We start from the raw sequence: 11,452 nt of genomic DNA, 5'->3' as shown, positions 1-11,452 counted from the left end.
TCACTGCACTGCTTTCAGTGGAATTCTTAGGACCACAAACCTATTCTTTGGAGGAAGGAAAGGGTTTGCAGCTGACTATTCTCTTTTCCCCTTAGAAGCCACTGGAAAGAAAGAAAAAAAGGAAGGAAAATGAAGTCAGGTGACTCAATCAAATCTCCTTGTAAACAAACACACTAATGATTCGCCTCCTGGAAAGGAAACAAATGGATACTTATTAGTGAGAGAGCACTTACCTGTGAAAAACTTTTTAGCAGGATGTACCTGGTCAATCTAGGATGGCTTATGACAAATACAGGTGGAATGTAAGGATTTATGGGGCACAGCTCCCTGGAAAATGACACGTAAACAATGTAACTATGTGAGCATAAAACTGAGATGTTTTATGAGCCAAGTTGTTCTTTTTGCTTTAGTGATGACAATGCACATGATTTAGCGATCTCATATGTTAAATCTGGACGAGAGCAAATTCTAATGTAGCAAGAAAAGATCCAGAGAGCCTCTTTCATGGACCAGGGTCTCCAGGATTCACCTGTACCGCACAATTACCTGTATTCTCAAAATTATTAGTAACTCTTGTTACTGGACAAGATCTCTAGCTCCTGTGAGTCTGATTTGACAACCTAACCCTTTGTGTTATCTTATCTTCAATATCTAAGTCTAATACACAGTTTATATGTTTTTTATTTACCATAGTTTTTAGAAATATTGCTTTAGGTGAGATATTTATAAAGCCCTGGAGCCTGATACATACTAGAGCACTTAATAGCTACTAGTTTATCCTCCTTGTTCTGTAGACATGTAGGCTTCTCTCCATTATGCTGATAGAAAAATAGGAGAAAAAGAGGGCACCATGTGGTGGTGGCATTTGGGATAGAATTGAAAGATTTCATAAAAACAAACACTCAAGATGAAGGACCTGTTGAGTACTTAAGCCTTCTTTTCCTTTTTGGAGATTTTTTTCTATCAGGAGCTCTTCTCTGCTTGTGCCTAGAGAAGTTCCAAAAAGAAGTCCAGGGAACACAGTCATGGTAAGGCTATAAAGGTCATCCGTGGAAGGTCGAGGCTCACTCAGGTAGGGTGCCTTTCCTCATTCCATGCCTCTCAGTATGGAGCACAGCTCTCAGATCCACAAGCTCAGATACCTGATTTGTTAGTGCCTCAAGACAGAATCCATCTTGAAGGGGCGGACTCACGTTAACCACGCAGAGGCTGAAATCTGCAAACACAAGCATGCATGTATTTATTTATTTGAAAAATAAAGGGAACAGGAGACATCCTTGTCTCTGGAAGGCACATTCTCTATAAGCAGTCTATTTGGAAAACTAGAGTCAGAAGGTCATTTGGTGAGTAGGCATTCATTCCAAAAAATTTATTTAGTCCCTACAAGGGATACCTGAAACCTTTGGGAACAGAGGTTACAACAGTCAACAATATTTACAAATCCCTGCCCATGGAGGGGGCACATTCCTAAGGCAGAGGAGCCAAGAAACAAACAATAGTTAAACCTATCTCCAGATAGAGATAAGTCCTATAGAGAAAATAAAACAAGCTGAGGAGATAGAGTATACTGGGTGACAAGGGGAAGGCATGGTAATTGGGAAAGTAAGACAAGAAAGAGCCAGCCACAAGAGCTGGAGAATTGGCAGGTGCTAAGGTCCTAACACAGACAGAGTTGGCCAGTTTGAGGAACAGAGAGAAGGCCAGTGTGGCAATAGGAAAGTGAGTGAGGGGCAGTGTGGTGGGTGACAAAGTAGAGAAGGAAGGTGGGCTTCAGAGGCTATGACTAGGAGTTCAAGCACTGTTCTATGTGCAGTTGGAAGCAACTGGATGATTTCAGGCAAAGGAGTGACTTTACAAACGACTGTTTGGCAGCTGAGTGGACAAAAAATGGGAGGGCAGAGAGAATGCAGGGAGACCAGTGAGGAGGCCATTGCAGTGGTCCCAATGGGGTTTGGGGTTTGGGGTAAGAGCCATGGTGAAGACAGATTCAAAAAACATTTTGGAGATGTTGTTGATAGGGCTGCTGGATGTATAGGAAAGGAGAGGATCAAGTATGCCTCCTGGGTTTGGATAGTCAGAGAAGGGGTATTAATGATGCATGTTTTGGGATCCCTGGGTGGCGCAGCGGTTTAGCACCTGCCTTTGGCCCAGGGCGTGATCCTGGAGACCCGGGATCGAATCCCATGTCGGGCTCCCGGTGCATGGAGCCTGCTTCTCCCTCTGCCTGTGTCTCTGCCTCTCTCTCTCTCTCTCTGTGTGACTATCATAAATAAATAAAAAATTTTTAAAAATGATGCATGTTTTTATAGTGTAGAAACCTGCCACATTAGCCTGCTGAATCTCTCTTTATTTCTGCCTCCAAGACCAGGGAGATGAGCCAAGACTGTCCTTCTCTGGGCACAGTGGGGGTGAAGAGGCACTGCCAGTGTTGCCTTTTGATCCTCTTTCCTGTGCAGCCATTCAATTCATTCACCCAGTCCTAATTACTCACTTCCTGCATGGCTAACACTGTTTTAGGTCTCAGGACTATAGCAGCAGGGAAATAACGCCATCAAATATCGCCAGTGCTTTGGGAGAGTTTGTGCTCTGTGGAAGAGAGCTAATCCCTATCCTCTCTCCTCCTTACCTTTCCTTACAACCTCTCACTTCCATAGAGCTTCTAATAAAGCTTTCTTTGGGTCTTTCCTCCATCAATCTGCCCTCCCCTCCAACTCTTCCACCACCATCCTCCCTCCACACTGGGCAGAGCCTCAGCAGGCTTCTGTAGTTGGTTCCCCCATGAGCCCTCCTGGTTCTTCCCCTACCTCCCAGCTGTGGACATTCAGCTCTCATGAGTCTTCCCAGTCCAACCTGGCAAATCAAAGACTGATCATCTTGCAGATGGGGTGAGGCTGGGTTTTCTTCAGACATGATCTAGGAGATGAGCGGAGGGACTACAGGAAGCTGCTGAAATCACCATGAGTTCATGAAACCATGGGGATCCCAAAACACCTTTACTTCTGTGTCCTTAAAAAGCCCATCTCTCTCCTGCATCACATCAGAGCAGTGATTGATGTGATTAGCTCATTTTTAGAATGGGCTCTCCTAGGCACTTGTTCCCGCCCTCTTCTCATTCTCAATAAGAACAAGTCACTTTATATTTGTATAACATTTTGCAGGTTAAAATGTGCTTTACCTATTTGATAAGATCTCACTTCATCTTTAAACAACTGTGGACAAGCAGATAGTGTAGATACTGACATGTCCTCTGAACATGTGAATGGCTTGTCTGAAGCCACAGAGCCTTTCAGTATAGTGATATATTTACTGTGGCCACATTACTCTTTTACTCAAAGCTTTAAAAAGAGCATGTTCTTTAACAATGCCCATATGTGATATCTCTAAATATGGAAAATATCCATAATCTGAATGTATGTTGCCCATGCTTGCTTTCTCAAAGATATATTCCTGGAAACTATCTGATAAAGTGGATCCAAGTTTCCCATAGAAAAATGTAATCTCTGAGAATTATGTTGTCAGTGACCCAGTATCAACAGAGTCATAGATTAGAATCAGAGTGTGTAGGAAAAGTAGTTCTATCAAGTAGAAACTTCTAAAGCAATCTGATTCACCACTTAAGATGATAAATAATGGGGGTTTTAGAGCTAGAAGGAACTGTGAGGTCATCTAATGCAGTTCATTTATTTTGCAGATAAGGTCCTTGAGACCCATACAGGCAAAATGAATCCCACAAGGTTATGTACATATCTAAATCAGGGAAGGGACGAAGACCAGAAGGAAGTTTCTGGTTCTTGCCTGGTACTCTTTCCACCACTCCTCTTGTCTCCACTTTATTATTTTTTTTAAAGATTTATTTATTTATTCATGAGAGGCAGAGACATAGGCAGAAGGAGAAGTAGGCTCCTAGCAGGGAGCCCAACTCGGGATTCAATCCTGGATCCCAGAATCATGCCCAAACCAGAGGCAGGCGCTAAACTGCTGAGCCACTCAGGCATCCCTCGTCTCCACTTTAAAAGTCCTAATTCTACCCACATTCATTATTGGAAGAATCCCGGTGTGTGAGGGTGGCGATGGGGGAGGTTCTTGTCTCAATTCCTGGTTCTTTTTAAAAAAAAATTTTTTTTTAAGATTTATTTATTTGAGAGAGAGAGGGAGAGAGAGAGTGCCCACATGAGAGGAAGAAGGGGCAGAGGGAGAGAGTACCCAAACAGACTGTGTAGCAAGTGCAGAGCCTGAGGCAGGGATTGATCTCAAAACCCAGGAGATCAGGACCTGAGCCAGAATCAAGAGTCAGACTCTTTAAGAGATCTAACCACCCAGGTGTCCCCTTTTTTCAAATCTTGGGATATCAGTTACATACAAAGGCTTTAAGTAGATGGTTAGATGAATTTTGACAAGTGTATACATCTTAAAAGACATTTCTAGGAGTTGAACTGGTGGGTAATAGGATAGATATATAATATGAGAGTTTCAGTTTCTCCACAATCTCACTTGTATGCTCAGTCTTTAAAATTTTAACTATTCTAGGGATGTATAGTACTATCTCATTACAGTTTTAATTTATGTCCCTGATGATTTTCCATCTTATTATGATCAATTTACTATTGCATGTACATAGAATAATTTACACATTCAACCAAATGAATAAACAAGCTAAAGAGTGATAATTTTGTTAGTTTCCTTAGAATTGAGGGCTTACACAGGAAAGCTTGGAAACCTTTTCTTTTCCTGAACTCTCTAGGCAAGATTCAACTGATGATTTCTTTTCGGTCAGCAAATTATTTGTAGCAAGCAGATATATTCAAAAGCACACCATTAGTGATTCTTTCTAAAGTAGTTGTCCTAGCAGTTAAATATTTGATGATTTCAGTGAGGACATTAGTTATAAAAATTTAAGAGGGCATCAATGGAGTATAAGGAAAGTGTGGCCTTTGATGTCATAGAGAATTAGATGTTTTAAAGATTTTATTTATTTATTTATTTATTTATTTATTTATTTATTTATTCATGAGAGACACCGAAAGAAAGGCAAAGACATAGACAGAGGGAGAAGCAGGCTCCTCACTGGAGGCCTAATATGGGACCCGATCCCAGGACCCCGGGATCATGACCTGAGCCAAAGGCAGACACTCAACCACTGAGCCACCCAGGTGCCCTGAGAATTAGATTTTGATCCTGACTCAAGTTTCAGTTTTCCCACCCATAAATTGAAGACAAGGATACCTACTGTAGTTGTTTTTTAGGAATACTCTAACAAATTATACAAATGTGGTGGCTTAAAACAAATCTACATCTGTGGAGTTCAGAAGCCCCAAATGGGTCTCACAGAGTTAAAATGAAGATGGCAGCAGGGCTGCCTTCCGGCTTCTAGAAGCTGCCTACGTTCCTCAGCTGGCGACCACTTTCATTTTTATTCATGGCTGAACAAGTATTTTCCCAGGCTGAGGTCCTAGGAGCACAACTGGCTACAATAATAGCAATAAAACAGCATTTTTCTGGTGTCAGCCCCAGTCTGCAAAATTATAAGGCCTCCAAATCTGCCCCCCCCTCCCCACAAGAGGCTTTCCCTCCTCTGTTGATGTGCTGGCAGCCTCAGCAAAGCTGTTAACACTAAGGCCAAGTCCTGAGCCAAGTCTCTGTCAGACCCATGCACACCTAACCTTCTCTAGGTCTCCACTTCTGTTACCTGCTGGGGGTCCCAGGTTGGGGTTTCCACAGTCATGGCTACCACCCACATGCCAGTTCTGCGTGATTGTGCAGCTCACCCAGGCCTGGTCTCCACTGAAGTCACTGAAGCCATACCTCACTATCCACCCCTCATCTACCCCTTTGACCACACTGCACATCTCCAGAACACAATTCTTCCCCCCACCACAGTACCTGTGCATGTCTATTACAACCTTCCAACAGATGGCAGTCTAGAGCCTTGAGGAAGGTTGTTTTGTTTTGTTTTGTTTTGTTTTTAGTATAATTGACACACATTATATTTGTTTCAAGTGTACAACATAGGGACTCAACTTCTCTATACATTATGTTTATGGGAGTAGCCGCCATCTGTCACCATACAATGCTATTATAATACCATTGACTAGGGATGCCTTTTCTAAATCACAAAAAGATATTGGAAGGACTAGCAGCAGTGTACCTGCCACGGAAGAGCCTTGACAGCTTATTATCTCTCTCTTGCAACATGTGAGACAGATGCAGCCCTGCAGATCCTGTGCTTTCAAGCCTTGATATCAGCCCAAAGGATCCAGAGAGCAAGTGCTAACATCAATAAGCATGAAGGTGCCCAGCATGTACTTCCCCCCCAGGCTAAAGGAGAGGAGTACCACCTCCCAAGTGCCATCAACCCCTCTCTGTCCCTCTAGAAGAAGGAAGGCCTCTGGCTGGAATGCAGGCAGGATGACACTTCGTACTGTCGCTCTCTGCCCTGCCCCCAGCTGCCAAGGGCGCTGCCTCTCAGACGTATCCGGGTCAGAGGATGGTTTCCTTTGCTCAAGGGAGCAGAAGCTTCTCCCTTTCTACTCTGTGACTCCATAAGGCATGGCAACCAAGGGGAGCCTGTACAGGCCTTAAAAAATGACATTCAAGGGTCCCTCAGGTGGCCTTGAATGTGTTCAGAGTGAAACCAGAGGCCTTGAGAAAGCTCAGGCTGCCTATTTGGATAGAATGAGTCACACGGAGCAGAGGGTGTGAAATATTCAACAGCTCAGCCCGAAGCACTCTGATAGTTTAAATGCCAGTCACTGCCCCAGGAAGCAGCATGTGGGGGTGGCGGGAAGTCACAGACCCTAGGGCTCTGGTGGTCACCAGTTCTGTCAATTAGTGCTTGTGTGGGTGGTTGGAGCGGGTGACACCAGAGGAAGATGATTTCTGCGAAGGACCCAGTCTGTGGGGGGAATGAGCTGGTTTAGTGACTGATAAATAAATTAATGATGAAGTTAATGATGAAATTAGTGATGAACCAGCCATGAACCAGCAACTCAGCAAACATCAGCAAAGAGATTCCTACAATGGAAAAGCCTTCCAGACCTTCTTCCTCCTCCTTCTTCCCAGGACCAGGAGCTGATGAAGATTTGCAGATGGTTCATACACATGCACCTGCTCAATGGAAGTGAGGGGTCTGTGAGATCTCTGTCTTCTTATGTCATCTACACTGTTGTCAGAGAGCAGTTTTAGGAAGATGCCTGTGTTCTCGATTTTCTAGCTTTTACTCTGAAAAGGCTCAGCTATTTCACCACTTTCTAACCACTGCTTTCTGGAAAGATGAATAGCTATAACAGTGATATAAATAAGTATAATAATGGTAATAATGATATAGTAATATCATCTGACTTTCTGTAAATCTGACTTTCTTAAAATCTTTGCTATGCATCATCCCATCTGGAGCTATCTGAAGCATTAGGGTGCTGTGGAGAAACGTAAAGTACTTTGTAAATAATTAAATACCATTCATGGCAGTAGAATTCTTTAAAAACAACAATACTTTTTACATAAAAAACCCCACCATACTCTGAAATTTAAAATATATTTTTTAAGATTTTATTTATTTATTTATTCATGAGAGACACACAGAGAGAGGCAGAGACACAGGCAGAGGGAGAAGCAGGTTCCCTGTGGGTAGCCCGATGTGGGACTCCATCCCAGGACCCCGGGATCACTGTCTGAGCCAAAGGCAGATGCTCAACCACTGAGTCACCCAGGTGCCCCTGAAAATTACAATATTGTTAAGATAAACTGATAAAACTTTAGTAAATAAGTGAAAATGCCTTATTCATGTTAACATACCATTTCTCTGCCAATTGATCGAGAGCCTGAACAGAATCCCAATCAAAATCTACAAACTGATTCTAAAAGTTATATGGAACTTCAAAGGATCTAGAAAAATGAAAATGACTTTGAAAAAAAAGTTGACGAGCTCAGATATTCTGATTTGAAGCTGTAATGTCAAGCTACAGTTGTCAGGATAGTAAGTGCATCACTGGCATATGGATTCATCCTGGTAGTAATTCCAAGGGAAAGTAGCCTCGGGCTATGTTAAGGGCTTTCACGGTAAATAAGCCACCACAAAATCTGTTAACACCAGTCCTCCCTTTAAATTGTCCTCTGTCTTTTAAAAAGGTTGTGCTAAACTCAAAGGAGCAGAGCAAACGTTTCAAAGCAGGTGGATCGAAAGGGCCCCTAACACACTCCTTAGGCAGCAACAAAGAGTGTAAGATTGACATTTAATTGCAGTAACTCCTTCACAGAGTCATTTTATGACAGTGGTCTTTCTCTTGACCTTTTAGCCCACACACAGTCATGCCCCACCACCCACCTCATGCCATCTCACCCCCTGGCAGGAAACTTTACCCAGGGGATTTTTTTCCCTTACCCTTTTAACAACTGTGTAATTAGTACATAATCTAAAAGGTTAAGAACCACCTACATTTTTTCTTTAAGATTTTATTTACTTATTCATGAGAGACACACAGAGAGAGGCAGAGACACAGGTAGAGGGAGAAGCAGGCTCCATGCAGGGAGCCCAATGTGGAACTTGATCCTGGGACTCCAGGATCACGCCCTGAGCCAAAGGTGGACACTCAACCACTAAGCCACCCAGCCATCCCATCACCTACATTTTTGTTTACTTGTTTTCCGAAAGAACAAAGGAGGTACAATAGTTAATTTTTGCTGCTTGCCTTCTGGCTATGAGGTAATACTAAAGTTAAAGCTACACATTTGCAGGTTAATGGTGATTCACTCTCTTCAAACAAGTAAAAGTAGTTTGTACTTTTTGCCATTTTTGCTTTTTTTTTTTTTTTTGCCTTATTTGGTATTGCCTAAAAACCACTGATGGTTATGTAATAATGGGCAAGTTCCCTTACCCTGAGGAAGGTCACATCCTTAGATATTGAAATGGGCTGTTGGGACTCCTGGGTGGCTCAGCAGTTGAGCATCTGCCTTCAGCTCGGGGTGTGATCCTGGGTCTGGAATCAAGTCCCACATAAGGCCCTCTGCGAGAAGGCTGCTTCTCCCTCTATCTCTGTCTCTCATGAATAAATAAATAAAACCTTTGAAAGAAAGGAAGAAAAGAAAAAGAAAGAAAGAAAGAAAGAAAAGAAAGAAAGAAAGAAAGAAAGAAAGAAAGAAAGAAAGAAAGAAAGAAAGAAAGAGAAAGCATTCCCCTAACTGTGGACCCTCAAGATGCATAGGTCAGGGTAGAAGAGATTCCTTAGGACATCCTGGGGCTGCAGTCAATAACCTTCTGTGGACCTAGCCACCCTGGCCATGATGTGATGGCTTTCTCAGGGGAAAATGTGTGTGTTTCCGCCTCAGGAGCTATGCCATTAAAGGGCTCTAGTGTTGGCCTGGAGCATCTAGAGTAAACCAGGAGTCAGATACTTCTTCTTAGTGACCCAGGACCCAAAGCTCATTCATTAGTGGTTCAGCTCATCAAAGCCTTTTACGTGGATGGTTCAGACTATGGGGTCAAAAGATATCAGTGGTGAAATCTGCCTACGTCACCACAGATGATCTGACAGTGGGTGGAAAGAGGTTATCAGGTAACTGGCTGGCCCATTTGTAGGGATCATTTTTACCCCAGAGAGGAAGCTTTGAAAATGTTTCTGATGATAGTTTATGGATATTATCAGCAAGTTTGTAAACCATACCAAAAAGTTGTGAATTTATAAGAAAATCAATTAAAATTCTTTTCAATTGACTATTAGCAACAAGTAAATATTTAAAAGCAATAATTTCATCGATTTTGTAAGACTTGTGAGATGCTGTCGTAACCATGGATGCTGGTCAGCTGTTGGAAGTGTCAATCTGTGAGAGGATTTACATGTAGGAAGCATTGAGGGGCCTGGCTGGCTCAGTTGACTCAGTTGATTGGACATCCAACTCCTATTTTCAGTTCAGGTCATGATCCCAGGTTCTGGAATGGAGCCCTGGGATGGATGAGCTCCCACTCATCAGAGAGTCTATTCTCCCCTCCCTCTACCCCTCCCCTGCTCATGCTCTCTCACTCTCCCTGTCTCTCAAATAAATAAAACTTTAACAAAATAAAATAATGTTGGAAGCATGTGAGGTGCCTGGTTGGCTCAGTCGGGCTCTTGATGTCTGGCTTGTGAGATCTCTGGCTTTTGTGGCTCTATACCCCACTTTGGGTATAGAGATTACTTAAAAATAGAGAAGGAAGGAAGGAAGGAAGGAAGGAAGGAAGGAAGGAAAGAAGGAAGAGAAAGAGAAAGAAAGAAAGAAAGAAAGAAAGAAAGAAAGAAAGAAAGAAGAAAGAAAGAAAGAAGAAAGAAAGAAAGAAAGAAAGAAAGAAAGAAAGAAAGAAAGAAAGAAAGAAAGAAAGAAAGGCTGGAAGGATTTGTGAGTGGTGCTAAGAGAGTGCATGATGAATACATAAAATGACTGGCTGGCTTCAGAGGCCCAGGCACACAATATAGGTCACCACCAGGCAACACTCTGGTTAACATCCCAGATCAGTATATCCTGACAGAGCCTTAAATTCCAATTCCAACTGTCTGTCCCCACTTACAGCCAGCTGCCCTTCCATTCATTGCTGTGGTAAATGTCTATCCAGGGGTCTTTCTGTTTCAGCTATTGGCCTGGGTGCTGGAGACAGCCCTCAGCGAAGTCCTGGCTGATGTGGGAAACAAAGGCAGAAGAGAAATTATTAAATTTCCTTACTACCTACAGCCCATTGACAAGTCCTTGAAACGGGCAGAGTGACCTTCCTCTAGGGACTCAGCAGACTCCATGTGAATACTTTGCTAAGGGCAAAAGGCAATCTTAGCCCGACCAACCCTCCAGGATCTGTAGGTCTATTTTAACATGTGGAAATTTCTTTGGAAGCTCCCCTTTTCTCCAAAATACATGTTAGGATCATCCTCCAAATATATGACCTACTAATATACATCTGAGGGGGTCTCATGACTGAGAGTTTACTGAACAATAACAAATGAGCTTTCCCAACAATAGCTAGCCCCCTCAGGGTCCTAGAATCTTGTTTCCAAAATACCTTAGAGGTTTGTTTTGTCCCTGACCCCCTCCTAACTTGAAAGTCTATATGGGCCACTCTCAAGATCCCGGTGCAGCTCTTTCTGCCCACGGGTCCTGTTTCCTTGCTTTAATAAAACCACCTTTTTGCACCAAAGACATCTTAAGAATTCTTTCTCGGCCATCAGCTTCGAACCTCAACATCTTTCCTACACCACTGACCTCATGTAACTTCTATTTGTAGCAGAACAAAGCAAACAACAAGCAAATATAGTAACATATAACCTAATATCAGGAGGTGATGGGGCTATGGAGAGAAATAAAGCAGGGCAGTAGGGAGGGGCATGTCATCTTAGTATAATCAGAGGAGGCCTCCCTCATGAGGCCACCTGGAGACAGGCCCTGAATTGGTAAAAGGATTCTGAGCAGGAGTGGCCAGTGAAAGGCCCCATAGTGG

The 11,452-nt window shown here is 42.9% G+C and overlaps 1 long non-coding RNA gene across 3 annotated transcripts in view; it reads right to left on the bottom strand.

Annotated features, from left to right (window-relative positions):
* Positions 1-663: 663 nt before the first annotated feature.
* The window catches only part of LOC144288738 (uncharacterized), a 45,342-nt gene continuing 34,553 nt past the window's right edge, over positions 664-11,452 (bottom strand). For all 3 annotated transcript variants that reach the window (XR_013356723.1, XR_013356725.1, XR_013356726.1), the window contains 2 exons: positions 10,535-10,635; positions 664-1,216 (listed from right to left, as the gene is read on the bottom strand). This is a non-coding gene — a long non-coding RNA (uncharacterized LOC144288738). The remainder of the gene's footprint in view (positions 1,217-10,534; positions 10,636-11,452) is intronic.

This window comes from Canis aureus, chromosome 18, assembly GCF_053574225.1.
Source record: "Canis aureus isolate CA01 chromosome 18, VMU_Caureus_v.1.0, whole genome shotgun sequence".
NCBI lineage: Eukaryota > Metazoa > Chordata > Mammalia > Carnivora > Canidae > Canis > Canis aureus.
This window is presented reverse-complemented; position numbering and strand designations above follow the sequence as displayed.